The following is a 16,218-nucleotide window of genomic DNA, read 5'->3' as shown; positions in this document are numbered from 1 at the left end:
AAATAAATAAATAAATCTTTAAAAAGAAAAGGATCAAGGTGGACACATAGTTATTATCGAAGTAACACCTAGAATATCTCCCAAGTGAGATTCCTAGGCAATTCCTCCAATCTGTGACGTTTGATAATAAAATGCAAATGACCCTAAGAACAATAACAGGACCTGATACCATTTAATCATCTTAGCTAATAGTAAGTTATAAATGTTATCCACAGAAAGCAGCTACCTGTAGGAAGCATCTCCAAAGGCTGCAGAGACAAAGGGAAGAGGTTGGGATTATTAAAACGTAGAGGCTTGAAGGAGAGATCCTGCAGAGCTAGAAATCAGACCTTCTAGGACAGGCCACTGCTAGACTCTGGACTCACCATGCTGGCTGGTATTGTGTTTTCTGGAAAAGGGCAACCAGCCTAGTTCAAAGAGACTAAGAAGGCTGCAACTGGAACAGTCAGGGTGACAAAGAGTAGCTACAGTGACATCAGAAGGACAACATCCCTACTGTATCTCCCAGACCTCCAGCTTCTCCCCAGAGGCGCCAACCAGCAATACATAACTGAACCATTTGGCAAAGGAGAACGTGGCTTCCAGAGTGCCATCCCCAGCATCAAAAAAGGTGTTATGAGGGATCCCTGGGTGGCGCAGCGGTTTGGCGCCTGCCTTTGGCCCAGGGCGCGATCCTGGAGACCCGGGATCAAATCCCACATCGGGCTCCCGGTGCATGGAGCCTGCTTCTCCTTCTGCCTATGTCTCTGCCTCTCTCTCTCTGTGTGTGACTATCATGAATAAATAAATAAAATCTTAAAAAAAAAAAGGTGTTATGAAAGGGTAGGTTTGGAGCTCAAAGACAATACGTTAATAATCAGCAGACCCACACACAGAGAAATGCATAAAACCTCAGTGTATATGAGGTACACACTGCCAACTCCAAGAAGCTCCTTAAAATCTCTTCTGTTCAGTCTGCCCCTCCACCCCACAAAGGCAATCACAGCTCTAATTTTTAAGGTATCACCTCTAGGCTTCTTTTTATACTTTTATCACCCATATATGTATCCCTAAACACTGTAGTTTATTGTTACCAGTTTTTAAATCTACAAGATGTATTCTTTTGTGCCTGGGTTCTTTTATGGAACATGTAATTGTGCATAGCTACATAGTTGATTCATTCTTTTTTGCTGTATAGTATCCCATTGTATAAATATATCATCATTACATCAGCCATTATAGTTGATGGACATTTAGGATGCTTCCAAACAACCAATGATTTTAAGGCACCAACAGGTATTTCAAATACTTAGGATATTACTTTGGATAATAAGGATATTTTCAAAGTTGCTGGCCTCTAGATCTCTTTACACACTTAAAACTTATTGAAGACACAAAAATAATTTGGTTTATACAGGTTTTATCTATCAATATTTACTGTATTATAAATTTAAAATGAGAAACGTTAATATATCTATCAACTGACTTAAAAATAACAATAAGAAACTATGACATGTTAACATACATAATAACAGACTTTTACTTTTAAGAAGTATATTTCCCCAGGGCATCTGGGTGGCTCAGTCAGTTAAGTGTCCAACTCTTGATTTCATTCAGCTCAGGACATGATCTCAGGGTTGTGAGATCAAGCTCTACATTAGATCTCTCTTTCTCTCTCTCTCTCTGACCCCCCACCCCAGGTCATGTGTGCTCTCTCTCTCTCTCTCTGTCAAAACAATAAAACAAAACAAAACAAAAAACCATATTTCATAAAACAAAACAAAACTCAGTGATAAGAAGGGCACTACTTTACATTTTGCAAATCTCTTGAACATCTGGCTTGATAGAAGACAGCTGTATCATTGCATTCAATCTGTTGCAATATCTTGTTTGGTAGAAGTGTATGAAGAAAATCCAGCCTCGCACAGATATGTGACTGGAAAAAAAGGAGATCTTACAGACTCTCAGAGTATTGGGGACCCCCAGGATCACCCTTCTCAAACTTTAGAAAGATGGTCTAGGAAAAGCACATGCAACTCCTAAAGAGAATTGCATGGAGAAAAGCCAGGTGGGTTTTGCCAGTTCCTGTGATTTAAATGCTCTGGTTTAAAGTGAGTCTCCTACCATGCCCTGTGCAAAAAGAAAATTAACAGTAAATTCATAGAAATGGATGGGCACAGGCATGGGCAGAGGGAGGCAGAGTGGTGCTAGGAGAGGAAGGTGCATCATCCCACCTGTTGACCAGGCAGTGCCATATCTGAATCCCAGTTTAAACTCAGCTAGGGCATGTTCTCCAAGAGCATTTTGAGCAATTTCTATAGGAAAGACATAATACTCTCATGATAGGAAAATAAAAGCAATTTTCTAGAAGAAAAATTAAAGCAAGTGGGAGAGACCGAATATCCAGAAGCTTTCCCCACTTTTCTCCTTGATGATGGGAGCCCCAGGGCAGAGAATAGGATGGTGGCTGAGAGGGAAGAGAGGAGGGAAAGGAATGCTCAGGGAGCCAAGACGCCCAAAGGTCTGCTCACAAACAAGAAATTTACATGATGGGACACCTGGATGGCTCAGCACTTGAGCATCTGCCTTTGGCTCGGGGCATGATCCCAGGGTCCTGGCTCCTTGCAGGAAGCCTGCTTCTCCCTCTGCCTATGTCTCTGTTTCTCTCTCTCTCTCTCTCTCTCTGTGTGTGTGTGTGTGTGTGTGTCTTATGAATAAATAAAGTCTTAAAAAAATAAAAGAAAAAGAAATTCACATGATACGCATCAGAATGTGACTGTTCTGCAAGAAAAGACAAAGGTATTTTTCTAAGTTCATATTTCATCATTGATGGGATTGAAATGCAAACCTTAAGAATCAGGAATAGGAACAATGAGCAAGAAGACCCCCACCCCACCCCGCCAAGCACTGCTTCCCCCTTATGCATTCCTCGGTGTCTCTGAGTTCCTGCTTGAGTGAGTAGAGTAATAACCCCAAGATCCCAAAGCAGTCCACTAAGTCAGATAAAGAAGCCGGCAGCAAAGCAGAACTACATCAGGGCACAAAAGGTGGGGCCTTGCTAATGAACAGCAGCCTGGTCTGACAGCCCAGGCCACTCGCCAGACTCATTTTGTTTCCAGGCCTTCCACCTGCCAACTGAAGTGGTTGAGAATTAATAGGTCCCCAAAATATTTCTCTGGACGCACAATGTAAGAGCTGCCAACTCTGGCCATTTTCACTGATGTCAGAAAAAGCAAAGCTGAAATGAAGTGAAAAGGAAGAACTGAGATATGGTAAAGCACACCTCAAATGGAAGGCATCCCAAAAGGACATTAATATAGGCACGGCATGGGAAGGCACCTTTTCTTCTAAATTCAGCGTCTGCTCTCAAGTGTCAGCAGGTTACTGTGAGAACACAAAGAGAACCTTCCTCTGCTATCGTAAATAATAAAAAAGTGTTCAAATTTAGGGGAGTTTCCACTTAAAACAAGCCACATAGTATATACTAATCTGCCTTGGGGTGAATGACAGAAAGGAGATTTTAACTGGAAGAGAGAGTAAAATGATAAGAGAAGAGTCCTGGAATCCTGATAAAGATAAAATATTAACTCTTTGATACACATTAAAATCTCTTTGTAATAATACTCTGATTGGAGCAGATCACTGGCTGCAAAATATCTCAGATTATGTTTTCTCATCACACATGATCTTCTCAAACTGCTTTCAAGCATTTGTGAATCTCTGGATTTGCCCCACCCTCTGATTCAACTCTGGAGACAAGTCTATGTGGCTAATAAGCATCAGGTCTCCCATTGGTTGAGCTTACTGGGCTCCCAGCACAGTGCTCACTGCTTTACATACATTACCATGTTCCATTCTTGAGACAACCCAGAGAGGTGGTTATATTTATCTCCATTTTCCACATGTAGAAAGTGGATTTCAGAAGGGAAATGACTTGCTCTCTGATATATAAATATAGCCTTAAATGCACTGCTATTGGGAGCAAAACAAGACAATATGCAACTTCAAACTCTGTATGTGTGTGTGTGCATGATGGGGCATGTGGCAGAAGATGATGAAGTTGTCTAGAGTTATTTGCACAACTTGTGAATCATCTCCTATGAGCTAGATTCAGGAAGCAGCTGTAAGACATTCACATTTATGTTTATGGAAAAACCCAAGGGGGAATTCAGTTCAGCATTTCAAGGTACGACTAAGGAAAACCTCTAAGAGACTAAAGACAGAAAAACCTGATTAATTGGGGGCTGTGAGCTATTTTCAGGCTTTAGTGGCTCTATCCCTAAACGTAGAGCATGTGCCAGCCTTCTTCAGAGACATATAGCCAAAGGAATCTCAGACTTTAAGAGAATGTCTCCACAACCAAACTTACACCCATGTCAGACCATCTGGGTCATGGTCTCTTCCCACTAACCAGTCATGACTTACAATCTTCCACACGTGTGTGTCAACTTCCTATGCAGTCTGTATCCATCAGGACTATTAACACTAGCTGTTGTGACAAACAACCCCCAAATTTCTCACTGCTAGAACAGACCAATGTAAGCTGGGTGGCTCTATTCTTAAAGTCCCTCTGGATTCTCCACATTCAGAGTCTGCATTACATGGGAAAAATCATAGCATTGGTCTGAGTTCATGTACCACCTGATATAAGGGAGGCCTGGGAAAAAACAATTCACTTGTGTGTCCAGGAAGGAGTGGAAACCTGGCTATATGAATGCAAGCAGCTCAGCCAACAATCTGAAGCTGTGATTTCTGGGACGCCACCACAAGGGGAAACATCTATGGAGAAGGAGGAGCCAATGTGGAGACAGCACTGGGAGAAGAAAGAAGGACGCACTGAATTCAGTCCCAGCTCTGCGAAGGACTAGTGCTGTGTCTTGGCCCAGATACTAAACTTCGTGTAGCCTCAGTTTCCCCCATATGTGACATGATGCTGAAAGTAACTAGTCCAGGGTTGTTATAAAGACTTAGAGCAATCCATAGAAGTGTGGGTTTTAAATGATTAAAGACCAAATACTGGACCCTTTAGCCAAGGAAGGACTTTGATAATATCATGGAGGAAGTAGGAGAGAGCTGATGACTCCTGCTGGTGGGAGGGGTATTGCTCAGGAGGCTCCCCGAAGGCTATTCCTTGCCCCAACCTAGAAAAGCCTGCCCCAGGTATATGGCCTCTGTGCTCCAGCCCCTCTCTCTGACTCTACAGAGTCTGCCCTTCGCCCAGAGAGGCAAGGCAGAGGCATGGTGCCCAGAGAAGGAAGCCCGACCCCAGATAATAAGAACTATGAAGAGTCCTTAGCAGAAGGTGCTTCCAAGGAGGGAAACAACCTCTAGACCAGCTTTGCCTGGATCCAACAGCAGCATCCTAGGATCAAGAACTGGCAGTGTGGAAATCCACTCTGGCTTACACAGTGACCTTTGGACATCGGTAGGGAGAGGGACTGAAGGTTTTCTCTAGTAGTCCCACCAGCCTTGATATAAAGATGCCTGCTGTTCACCTCAGAACCCAGAGCAAAGGGAACTGATTGGGGCCCTACAGGTGGACCCATGATACACCAAGGGGACTACAGAGACCCAAGGGGACAGAGAGAGCCACATCCCTCAGCCACACAACAGGGAAGGCCAAGAGCACCTCTTCCTCCTGCCCCTGAAGTTGAGAGAATGCACTGCTGCTCACCCCCTCAGGGAGGCCTCACACTGAGTCATCCCAAATGACATCACTGTGCTGCCCACGACTGGATTTTCTTTTGGCTCTATGACTGAAGTCAGGAAAAGAATTTTATTCTAAATCTCAACTTCATAGCTTGGGGGTTTATCACTTAAGATGCCTGATGGCGGGGCACCTGGGTGGCTCAGTGGTCAAGTGTCTGCCTTTGCTCAGGTAATGATCCCAGGGTCCTGGGATGGAGTCCTATATTGAGCTTCCCACAGGGAGTCTGCTTCTCCTTCTGCCTATGTCTCTGCCTCTCTGTGTGTCTCATAAATAAATAAAATCTCTCTTAAAAAAAAAAAAGATGCCTGATGGCTGGGCTCTTTCCCACTTGTCTTCAGAAATCATAAAGGGGCTGAGTTCCTTGTAGCTGCCAACTCCACCAACCCAAGGACAGAAATTTCATCCTTGTGGTTAACAAAATGGCGGCACAACCTCCAGCCCTTCCACTGCTGTTCCAGAAGGAAAAAGAGGAGAAGGGGAAGGCAAAGGGCAAAGAGCAAAAGGGCAAAGGCCTGTCCTTACCCCTTTCTTTTGGGAAGAACAAATAACTTCCCCAGAAGCTCTACCCAGTAGACTTCCATTACTTTGGCCAGAACTACATCACATAGCCACCACCGACTGCAAGACTTCATGGGAACTTCTATTCTTTGGCCTGTATGTTGTCCTCCTCAGGAGAAAAAAAAAAAATCTGTTCATAAAGAAGAAGGAAAACACCTATTAGGCAGGCAGGCACCCAGCAGTATTGGCCACAGAGTGTATCCAAAAGGCCCACAGAATGTCACTTTGGGGAAAAACACTAAATCTGGAACTGGGACTGAGGCAGGTAGAATGCCCTTTTCAGCAATGACTCTGGCAGTTCATTTCCACCAAGGCCCAAATGCCTGGGACAAGACTAGCAGCACATCATCCACTCACTCAAACAGCTCAAAATGTGTGCATTTCCACATAATTACTGATTTCCTCAACAGATTTAATGTCTAAGTTTATCTTCACTTTAATCCAATTTCATGCTTGGAGCAGAGGGATTTCAGCAGAAGGTCTTCCTTAACCTTCTGATATCATTAATTATTGCTACACTGGGAGTTAGTGTGCGGAACAAGCAGGTTTTTAAATAGAAATCATTTGTCTCTCAGCAGGGAGACTAACGGCTTTATTTCCGAATACTCAAACTTGGGCACTTGAGTTATCGGTTCCTGGCAATCGCCCTGTGCTCACCTCTGTGAGGGATCAATCCTTCCTCCTTGGTTCCCAGATCAGCCCAATTTGCCACCTGTAGCGGGAGGAGTCCATTTCCTCCTTTATAATTGTTGGATGGGGTTTTCGGGAAGGAAAGGCCAGCCTTTCCCTGAGCTCTGGGCATTTGGTCATGGTTCCTGGTGATTTTCTGCTAAAGGAAATCCCCTAACTCATTAAAAAACAAAAAAAAAAAAACCAAAAAAAAAATAGATTAATTGACCAGTTCAGTAACAAGTCGCTCTAGGACCCAATAAACTTTGCAAAGAGTACATTCCAATTACAACTGTGCCCAGCGGGACCCTAGTGGGCAGGCCAGCACAATCTTTCTCCAGCATGCAGAAATTTTTATACATTTTCTTTTAGATTCCTGTCACTCTTTTCCTTCAGCATGGGCCTTGTTTCCCCTACCCTGTCACTCTCCCCACTGCTATGGCCCAGAGTGGCCAGCAAATGACTCTGTGACATGGCAGGGGGTCGGGAGGATGTCTCAGAGAGGGTGGCTGCAGGCTTGAGTTTGCAGGAGCCTTGCATGGGGCATTTTGGCAGAGGAGGGACCTTTGTCCCTAGAGCACAAACATCTGGGAAGTTGTCAGAGCCCCGGCTGCTGGTGCAGCTGCAGCCTGCCCTCCACAACATGAGAAGGTCAGCAGGAAGCAGAGATTTTGGTAACTAGCCTGATTGCAAAAGCAGGCCGAGGGACTGTGAGATAAGGATGCTTCTGGAGGGCTCTGCTCTCTTTAGGATGAGCTGCACCAGAATTTGGAAGCCTCAAACATCATAATAACACCCCCTCCCCACCCCTGGAAAGGGCAGCAAGTAGAGAGACTGTAAGAGATTTCGTGCAAGTACCGATTCCAAATCAACTCAACAGACATTTATACAGCACCCCAAGTGTCAGCTCTCATCTAGGGCTCAGGGGTTGCAAAACATTAAGTTAAGGTCTTTGCCTGCCTCTCAAATAAAATACAATTTGGAGGTAAAATTGGAGTACAGATACTAGAGCATTCTAAATTCAGCATCTCTTTCCTTGGCTGTCTTCCCCTCAGCATTTTTCCCTACCCCAACCTCCCTGTACTAGTATCTCTTCCAATGCAGGTCAAAGGAGCTTGTGCCACCAAGAACAGAAGGACAGGACTTGTTGTTTCACATGAGAAAAGGCAAAGCCAACACCTGAGTCCATGCACGGACTCATGGGGAGGTGCTCCTGCTTCCAGAAACCCACAGCTTGCAGCCCTTTGGTGATCTCCAGCTGCAATGCCTCCAAGTCCCCACCATAGCTCGGGAGCTCAAGGTCACCAATCAAGATCTGATTGATCTCAACATTCCCAGGCATTGGCACAATGGCCAGAAGCTATAGATACTAAATCACTAACTACCATCTGGGGCCAGATAATTTGTTGTGGGGGCTGTCCTGTGCACTGGAGGAGGTTTAGCAATATCCCTGGCTCCACCTAATCGATGCCACACCGGTAGCACCGTCCACCCTGGTTATAACAACCAAAAATGTCTACTGACATTTTGTCTCATTGGAAAACCACCAAACAACACAAACGTTTGTTAAATGAAATGAATGAATGGCCACCATAGTGTCTGAGTTGTGCTGCACCAGTACTGCTCTTAACTTCTAATTTCTAATAGTGTTTCTCTTGATCTTTGTGAAAGACCCCACAGCTGGGGAACAGGGAGGTCACATGTATCCAACAGGCTCTTGGAGTTTGAAACATTCTCTTGAGTTTCAGTGCTACAGCCCACAAGATGCTTATCTCAGAAATGGGGTAGTAGTGGTCATAGAGCATAGCCCCTGCTGAAAACCCCCTCAGCCTAGAACGGCCACAGTTCTTGGTACAATTTGCAAGTTTTCCCATGATTTCAAATCCCCATGTCCTCACCAGCCTCACTCACCACCACCCTCTATGACCCCCTTACCTGCCAGACACCACGCCAGCCTCCTAGCATTCCCCACGCCTGCTCTGTTCTTCCCCCTCCTGTCTGGATCACCTTGACCCCAGGCCACCCTGCAGGATGCCTCCTGATGGCTCAGCACTGGGTTCCGAGCTCACCACCCCTCCAGGAGTGGGGGAAATACCCCATCCAAACCCCCACCTGCCACATTGCTGCAAATGCCAGCAGGAGCCTGCTCTGACACAGGGCCAAATGCCCATGTTCCATGATGGGCATCATCTACAAGACATAGCACTGAGTGACCAGCTCTCTCCATACTCCACCTGAAGCAGTAACACAAAGCTAATTCAGTTTTTTTTTTAACATCATTTAGAAAAAAAATAACCAGTTGATTAACTAAATCTGGAGTTGTTTTTTTTTTTTTTTTTTTCCTCTACTGGTTATTTAGGCACTGTGAATACACAATCAAAATTCTTGGTTCTCCAGACCTTACAATAGTATTCTAAGCAGGCTACGGATATTCAAAAATTACACACTGCAGTGGGAGGTGTTTTAAAAAAAAAAAACACATTAGTAAAATTGGATCCACAGCACCAAGTGTTAGCGATGGTTTAAAATATTAATGCATGTTGCATGCCAAGTTATTTTGAAGGCTCAACCAGACTTCTAATTTGGCAGGAAAAATTTCATATAGGCAATTAGATACACGTGCAAATATTTAACTATAAATTGCTGCTTATACCATTGTAATACAGTGGTTCATCAACTAGCCACCTGGTTGGCAGGGCCATTAAGGATTTGCCCATATTACAACAAAATCATCTCCACCTTTTAAATTTTTCCCACCTTTTCAGCATTCTGGGAATACATACAAATTGGGCTAGTTGTAGGGGGAAGGTAACAAAAGTCCAAGAAGCCCCTGAATTCTAAATTTTCAATGAAGTTTAAAGGGCTGGATATGTGCCAGCTGTAGATAGTCACCTATACATCACATTTTGTGTGTCCTAGGAGATCATGAATCACTGAGTTGGCTAAACACACTCAAACTCATCTTTCAATTTTTGATCTTCAACAATTGCACAGTTCATGTAAGAAATGAATATCTTCTAAAATTAATTAGCATATGAAAGATCAAGTTTCATCCTATATATTAAATAATAAGTGCTACTATGCGTATAAACACACACGCACACATGAATGGGGAAGATATATCAATGGAAATGTGTAAGGAAGCCAGAATTTCCCAATGTCAGGCTTTACCACTTGTCCTAAAGAGCCAAATGACAAGAAATCCAGCATAACATGCAGGCTCAAGAACCACACTTGGGATCAGAATGTGAAATCCAGCCTGGCTCTTTTTTTCACAAGTGTGTGACCCTCGGTAAGCTAACCCCTCTGAGCCTCAGTTTCCTCAATGGCAAAATGGAGAAAACCATATCTACCTTGGAAGGATGTGGGAAGAACTGCAATCAAAGAAGCCAAATACTCACTTTCTTCCTTTCTCTCTTCCAGAATGAGGGAAGCCAGCCCTCCAACCCACCCTCAGCCAGGGCCCCCGATCTCCTGAGGGGCTTGTTTATGAGGCAGAAAACGTTCCCTGTGCTCCTAGAGCATTCGTAGCTCCATTTCACACATCTCCTGACATACATTTCTAAATTAGTACATTACGTTCCAAAAGAGCCTGACATCAGATGAGTGCTGTGACATGCAAAGTACAATGGGGCTGGATTTGATAACACAAACCACCCCAGTGTTTAAGTTATAGGCGTTCGAACGACTCCAAGAAGCAACATTTTTTTTTGTTTGAGTTTTTATTTTGTTGATTAATCTTTTTTTTTTTAATTTTTTATTGGTGTTCAATTTACTAACATACAGAATAACCCCCAGTGCCCATCACCCATTCACTCCCACCCCCCGGCCTCCTCCCCTTCTACCACCCCTAGTTCGTTTCCCAGAGTTAGCAGTCTTTACGTTCTGTCTCCCTTTCTGATATTTCCCACACATTTCTTCTCCCTTCCCTTATATTCCCTTTCACTATTATTTATATTCCCCAAATGAATAAGAACATTTTTTTTTCAAGATGGGTATGGCAAATTTTAGCCATGACACTCATATCTCAGGTTTCTAGCTTTTAAATGTGCAAGCCTGTCAAATTCCCTACCTCAAGTCCATCCAAAAACTTTCCACATACATATATTCTTTCTCATGAAGCCCAAAGTAGCAAACTTATATGGCATTTTGTCACTTAATGAAATGCTTCTGTGCCTGGCAAAGATTAAATACTAAAATTTAATCTTCTCTTTTTATCCGTTGGTCAACCATTTTGCAAAAGACAATGTGATCCTCAAAAATCTCAGGAGAGATACCTGTTAATATATTCATGCTGAGGATCCACAAGAGAGCACATAATTTTATGCTGAAGCCAGAGGCAAACCACAAAAACACTGCTCCCACTTCTTACAGCCCTGTTTCATTAGGAAAACAGAGCAGCATGTGTGAAAAGACAAAGATGTAACCATTAGACTGCAGCATAAAATGTAGCTGTTCGTATCTGGCTTACTAACTGTGTGACTCTGGACCATAACTTACCCCCTTTGTAGTCCCAGGGTCCTCATCCATAGAATGCAATAAGAAGGACAGAGGACCTGAATACACATTTTCCCAAAGAAGACACACAGGTGTGTGTCCAAAACACACCTGAGAAGATGTTCAACATCATTATCAGAGAAATATAAATCAAAACCACGGTGAGATATCATCCCACACCTGTTAGGATGCCTTGTATCAAAAAGACAAGAACTAACAAGTGTTGATGAGCATGTGGGAAAAAGAGAACCCTCGTGTACTGTTGGTGGCAATGTAAATTGGTGCAGCCACTCTGGAAAACAGGAGAGGGGTTCCTCAAAAAACTAAAAATAGAACTACCATTTGATCCAGTAATTCCACTTCTGGATATTTATCCAAAGAAAATGAAAACACTTATTTGAAAGGAAATGTATACCTCTATGTTTATTGCAGCATTATTTAAAATAACCTATACATGGCAGCAACCCAAGTGTATACCAATAGGTGAATAAACAAAGATGTGGTATGTATATACAATGAATATTACTCAGCCATAAGAATGAGATCTTGACTTTTGAAGCAACAAGGATGGATCTAGAGGGTATTATGCAAAGTAAAATAAGCCAGACATAAAAAGATGAATACTGCATGGTTTCACTCATATGTGGAATCTAAAAAACAAAACAGGGATCCCTGGGTGGCGCAGCGGTTTAGCGCCTGCCTTTGGCCCAGGGCGCGATCCTGGAGACCCAGGATCGAATCCCACGTCGGGCTCCCGCTGCATGGAGCCTGCTTCTCCCTCTGCCTGTGTCTCTGCCTCTCTCTCTCTCTGTGACTATCATAAGTAAATAAATAAAAAAAAAAAAAAAGAATTTAAAAAAAAAATAAATAAAATAAAAAATAAAAAACAAAACAAATGCACAAACCAACGGCAACAACAACAACAAAAAAACAATAAATGTAGAGAACAAACTGGTGGTTGCCACATGGGCAAGGGATGGGCAAAATGAATGAAGAGGCTTAAGAGGTGCAAACTCCCAGTTATAAAATGAATAAGTGACAGAAATGGAAAGTACAGTAAAGGGAATATAGTCAATAATAGTGTAATATGCTTATCATGGTGAGCATTTCATAATATATATAGTTGAATAACTATGCTATATGCCTGAAACTAATTTAACATGTCAATTATACTTCAATTAAAAATAAAAGGATGCAACAATTAAACCTAGGACTCATGATCACACTGCCCCATTCTGTGCCAGAACATTGCCCAAGAAGATCCAGTGCCACAAAAGAACAAAGTGTTAAACCCTTCCTTCTACACAAACAGAACACCACATGTAGCATGTGGTAACCCCATCCCTCTTGCTGTCATTACTGGTAGTTGGAGATTTGTGGTAAACAAAAATCCTCTCTGGAGCTTTCTCTTCAAAAAGTTATTTTTGGAACTTTTTTCTTTGGAAAAATTATATTGTTTTTCAGACAACAGACCTTATTCCATTTTCACCAGTCTTTACATGCATTCACTCTGTGTGTGTGTGTGTGTGTGTGTGTGTGTGTCTCCAGGCAATCTGATCCCATAAACAGGTTCTTGCAACCACCACCATCCTCAGGATACAGGGGAATCCCTCCTGTAATCTCTTTATTGTTGCACTCTAATACCAACTTTTAAAATGGATTGTGGTGCATAGCAGCATAATTCACAAAGAGAAAAGGTGGAAGGCACCCAAATGTCCACTGATGGATGAATGGATACGCAAAATGTGGTCTCTCCATCTGAAAGAATACTATTCAATCTTAAAAGGAAGGAAATCCTGATATCTGTTACCACCTGGATGAGCCTCGAGGACATTCTGCCAAGTGAAATAAGCCAGTGACAAAAGTAAAAATACCGTATGACTCCACTCATATGAAGCACCTAGAGAAGCCAAGTTCGTAGAGAGAGAAATCAGAATGATGGTAGCCAGGAGCTGGGGGAGGAGGGGAATAGAAGCAGGTGTTTAATGGGAACAGAGTTTTGTTTTACAAGACAAAAAGAGTTCTGGAGGTTGGGTGTACAACAACGTGAACATACTTCGCATGACTGAATCATCCACCAAAAAAATGGTCATGATGGTAAATTTTATGTTATGTATTTTGCTGTGATTAAAAATATAGCACTGCAGCTCAGTGGTTGAGCATCTGCCTTTGGCTCAGTTCATGATCCCAGGGTCCTGGGATAGAGTCCCGCATTATGGTCCCCACAGGGAGCCTGTTTCTCTCTCTCCTTATGTATGCCTCTCTCTGCGTGTCTTTCACGAATAAATAAATAAATAAAATCTTTAAGAGATAGATAGATAGATAAATAAAATAAAATAAAACTAGAAATAAAATTGATTATAATTATCTGGCTTTCATGTGTCATCCCTAGGAGGAGAAAGTATGACACAGCAGTTAAACACACCACCCCTAGAAATGGGAGGACTGGGCTCAAATCCAGGCCTGGGATGGTTACTATCTATGTGGCTCCCTCCGGGCATTTACCTCTTCCATCCCCATTGCTACCTCTTCCCCAGTGGAAAATGGCAGTAGTAACAGAACTTACCTCATAAGGTTTTGATGAAGATTAAATACGGTATTGCTTTTAAAAGGTGCTTGGCCTGTGTTTCATGCTCAGTGAATCCAAGACGTAGGCCTAGAAGACCACTACCCTCCTGGTGGGTTTTCCAAGCCTCTCCTGCAAGCCAGGAGCTGGGGGCTGGTTCAGAAAGGACCTGAGATAATGAGGCAGACCACCAAGCAAAGCAGGCCCCCTGCCCCCAGGTCGCTGTCTGCCCATGGAAGGACCTGTGAACCCCAACTCACCCCAAGAGCACTCCAACTCCTCACCCACCCCCATGGCAGTTTTTACCACATTTCTATTGATTTTCAGTCAAAACAGTTTTGTGGGTTTTTAAAATTTCAGTTCTAAATCCCACTTGCCCCGCATTGGTAGCTTAAAAAATGTGAGAGGTCACAGAAAATATAGGCCAATGAAAATAACATTGCAGCATGAAATTAATTGCTAAGCTTGTTTAATATGACAGGGGACTCCCTAAAATCCTATTATAACATTCCCTGCTTCCTTTCATCGTAGGCACTGATTCTGTGCACAAAGGCCAGGGCAGGCTCCCCAGTGCATTGCTGCATTAATTTGACATTTCTGGCTCCAATTAACCTTACATTTTAGCTATTTTCTAAAGATTGTTCTTTTAATTTGCGATAAGGTTATTTTTTTTCTGTTGGTGTTCACTAGCTTGTGCACACAGGCCTGTTGTAGAAAATCCAGCCTAGTTTCTGCATGCTTCAAGGTAACACACTGTTGTGTATACTCTACCTACTGGTAAGCAGAAGAGCTGGGACAGAAGCTGTCTCTCACCCTGTGTGTTAGCATGGGCCAGGCCTCAATTCCAGGAGAGCTAGGGAGAGTGACCTATACAGGTACAGTGGGAATTTTGACCTAGTACTCCATACTTTGAGGCAAGATCAAGAAAAACCATAATATAAAAAGAACACTGGATTCCGACTCGGTAGATCTGGATTCAAATCCCACCTGTGTCTCTTACCAACTATCTTATTATGGGCAACTTGGCTGATGCTACGGAGCCTCAGTGTTCTCATCTACCAAATGCGGCAAAGCCACCTCCCTCCTTGGGAGTATTAAAAAAAAGATCAGTAAGGGCACCTGGGTGGATCAGTGGTTGAGTGTCTGCCTTCAGCTCAGATCATGATCCCAGGGTCCTGGGATCAAGTCCCACATCAGGCTCCCTTCAGGGAGCCTCTGCCTGTGTCTGTGTCTGTGTCTCCCTCTGCCTGTATCTGTGTCTCTCATGAATAAATAAATATAATAAAATTTTAAAAATAAATAAATAAAAAGAGATGAATAGGGAAGTGCCTTTCTCAGAAGAAATATTTAGGAATCTGTTCCCTACCTGCCTCCTCTAATGTCACACACAGTTCAAGAGGAGTAGTCAACAAACATGGCCTATAGGTCAAATCCAGCCCACCACTTGACTTTGTAAATAAAGTTTTATTAGAGCACAACCATGCTTATTTATTTTTCTCATTATAAAGGCAGAGTTGAGAAGTGGTAATAGAGACTTACAGCCCTCAAAACCTAAAATATTTGCTGTCTGGACCTTCATAGGCAAGTTTGCCAACTTCTGCTCTAGAGGAATGAAAGCAAGCAAGGAGGCCATAGGTCTTGGCACCATGGTACATATCCTTTACCGCTGCATGGCTTTGGCCTACGGCTGGATCCTAGAGATCTGAGAACTAGGGAAGATGTCTGTGAGCATCCCCCATCTCTGCCACACCATAGCCCCCAAACAAAGCTTCAGCTGACACTGTGGATAATACCTGCCACTCAGCTGGGGACGTTGGGATTTAGAATTCTTAGTTTCAATCATTTGTTTTCTGGGCTACCCTAACTTTAAAAAAAATCATCTTTAGAGTTGAAGCCCATTATGAGATCAGATTTGACTTCTGCAAACACAGAACTGATTTTCCGTAAGGTATTTTGAAGAAGGGAGCCTTCCCCCAACTTCCTTCTATAAACTGTCACCTTTCCTCTCCTTCCGTGGGAAAGGCACTATGCTATGAACAATACCTGGAGGGGAACAAAAATGAACCAGACAGCAGTCCTTCTCGTCCTGAGGCCTATACTCTGACAGGGAATATACACATAAAACAACAGGTGTGACACAAAGTGCCACCCAGGTGGCAAATGAGTGTCCAACTCTTACTCAGTGTGTGATCCAGGGTCCCCTGGATCTGGTGAGAAACCGGGAGTCACAAGGCAGGTG

The sequence above is a fragment of the Canis lupus genome, chromosome 3 (genome assembly GCF_003254725.2).
Source record: "Canis lupus dingo isolate Sandy chromosome 3, ASM325472v2, whole genome shotgun sequence".
Classification (NCBI taxonomy): Eukaryota; Metazoa; Chordata; class Mammalia; order Carnivora; family Canidae; genus Canis; species Canis lupus.
This window is presented reverse-complemented; position numbering follows the sequence as displayed.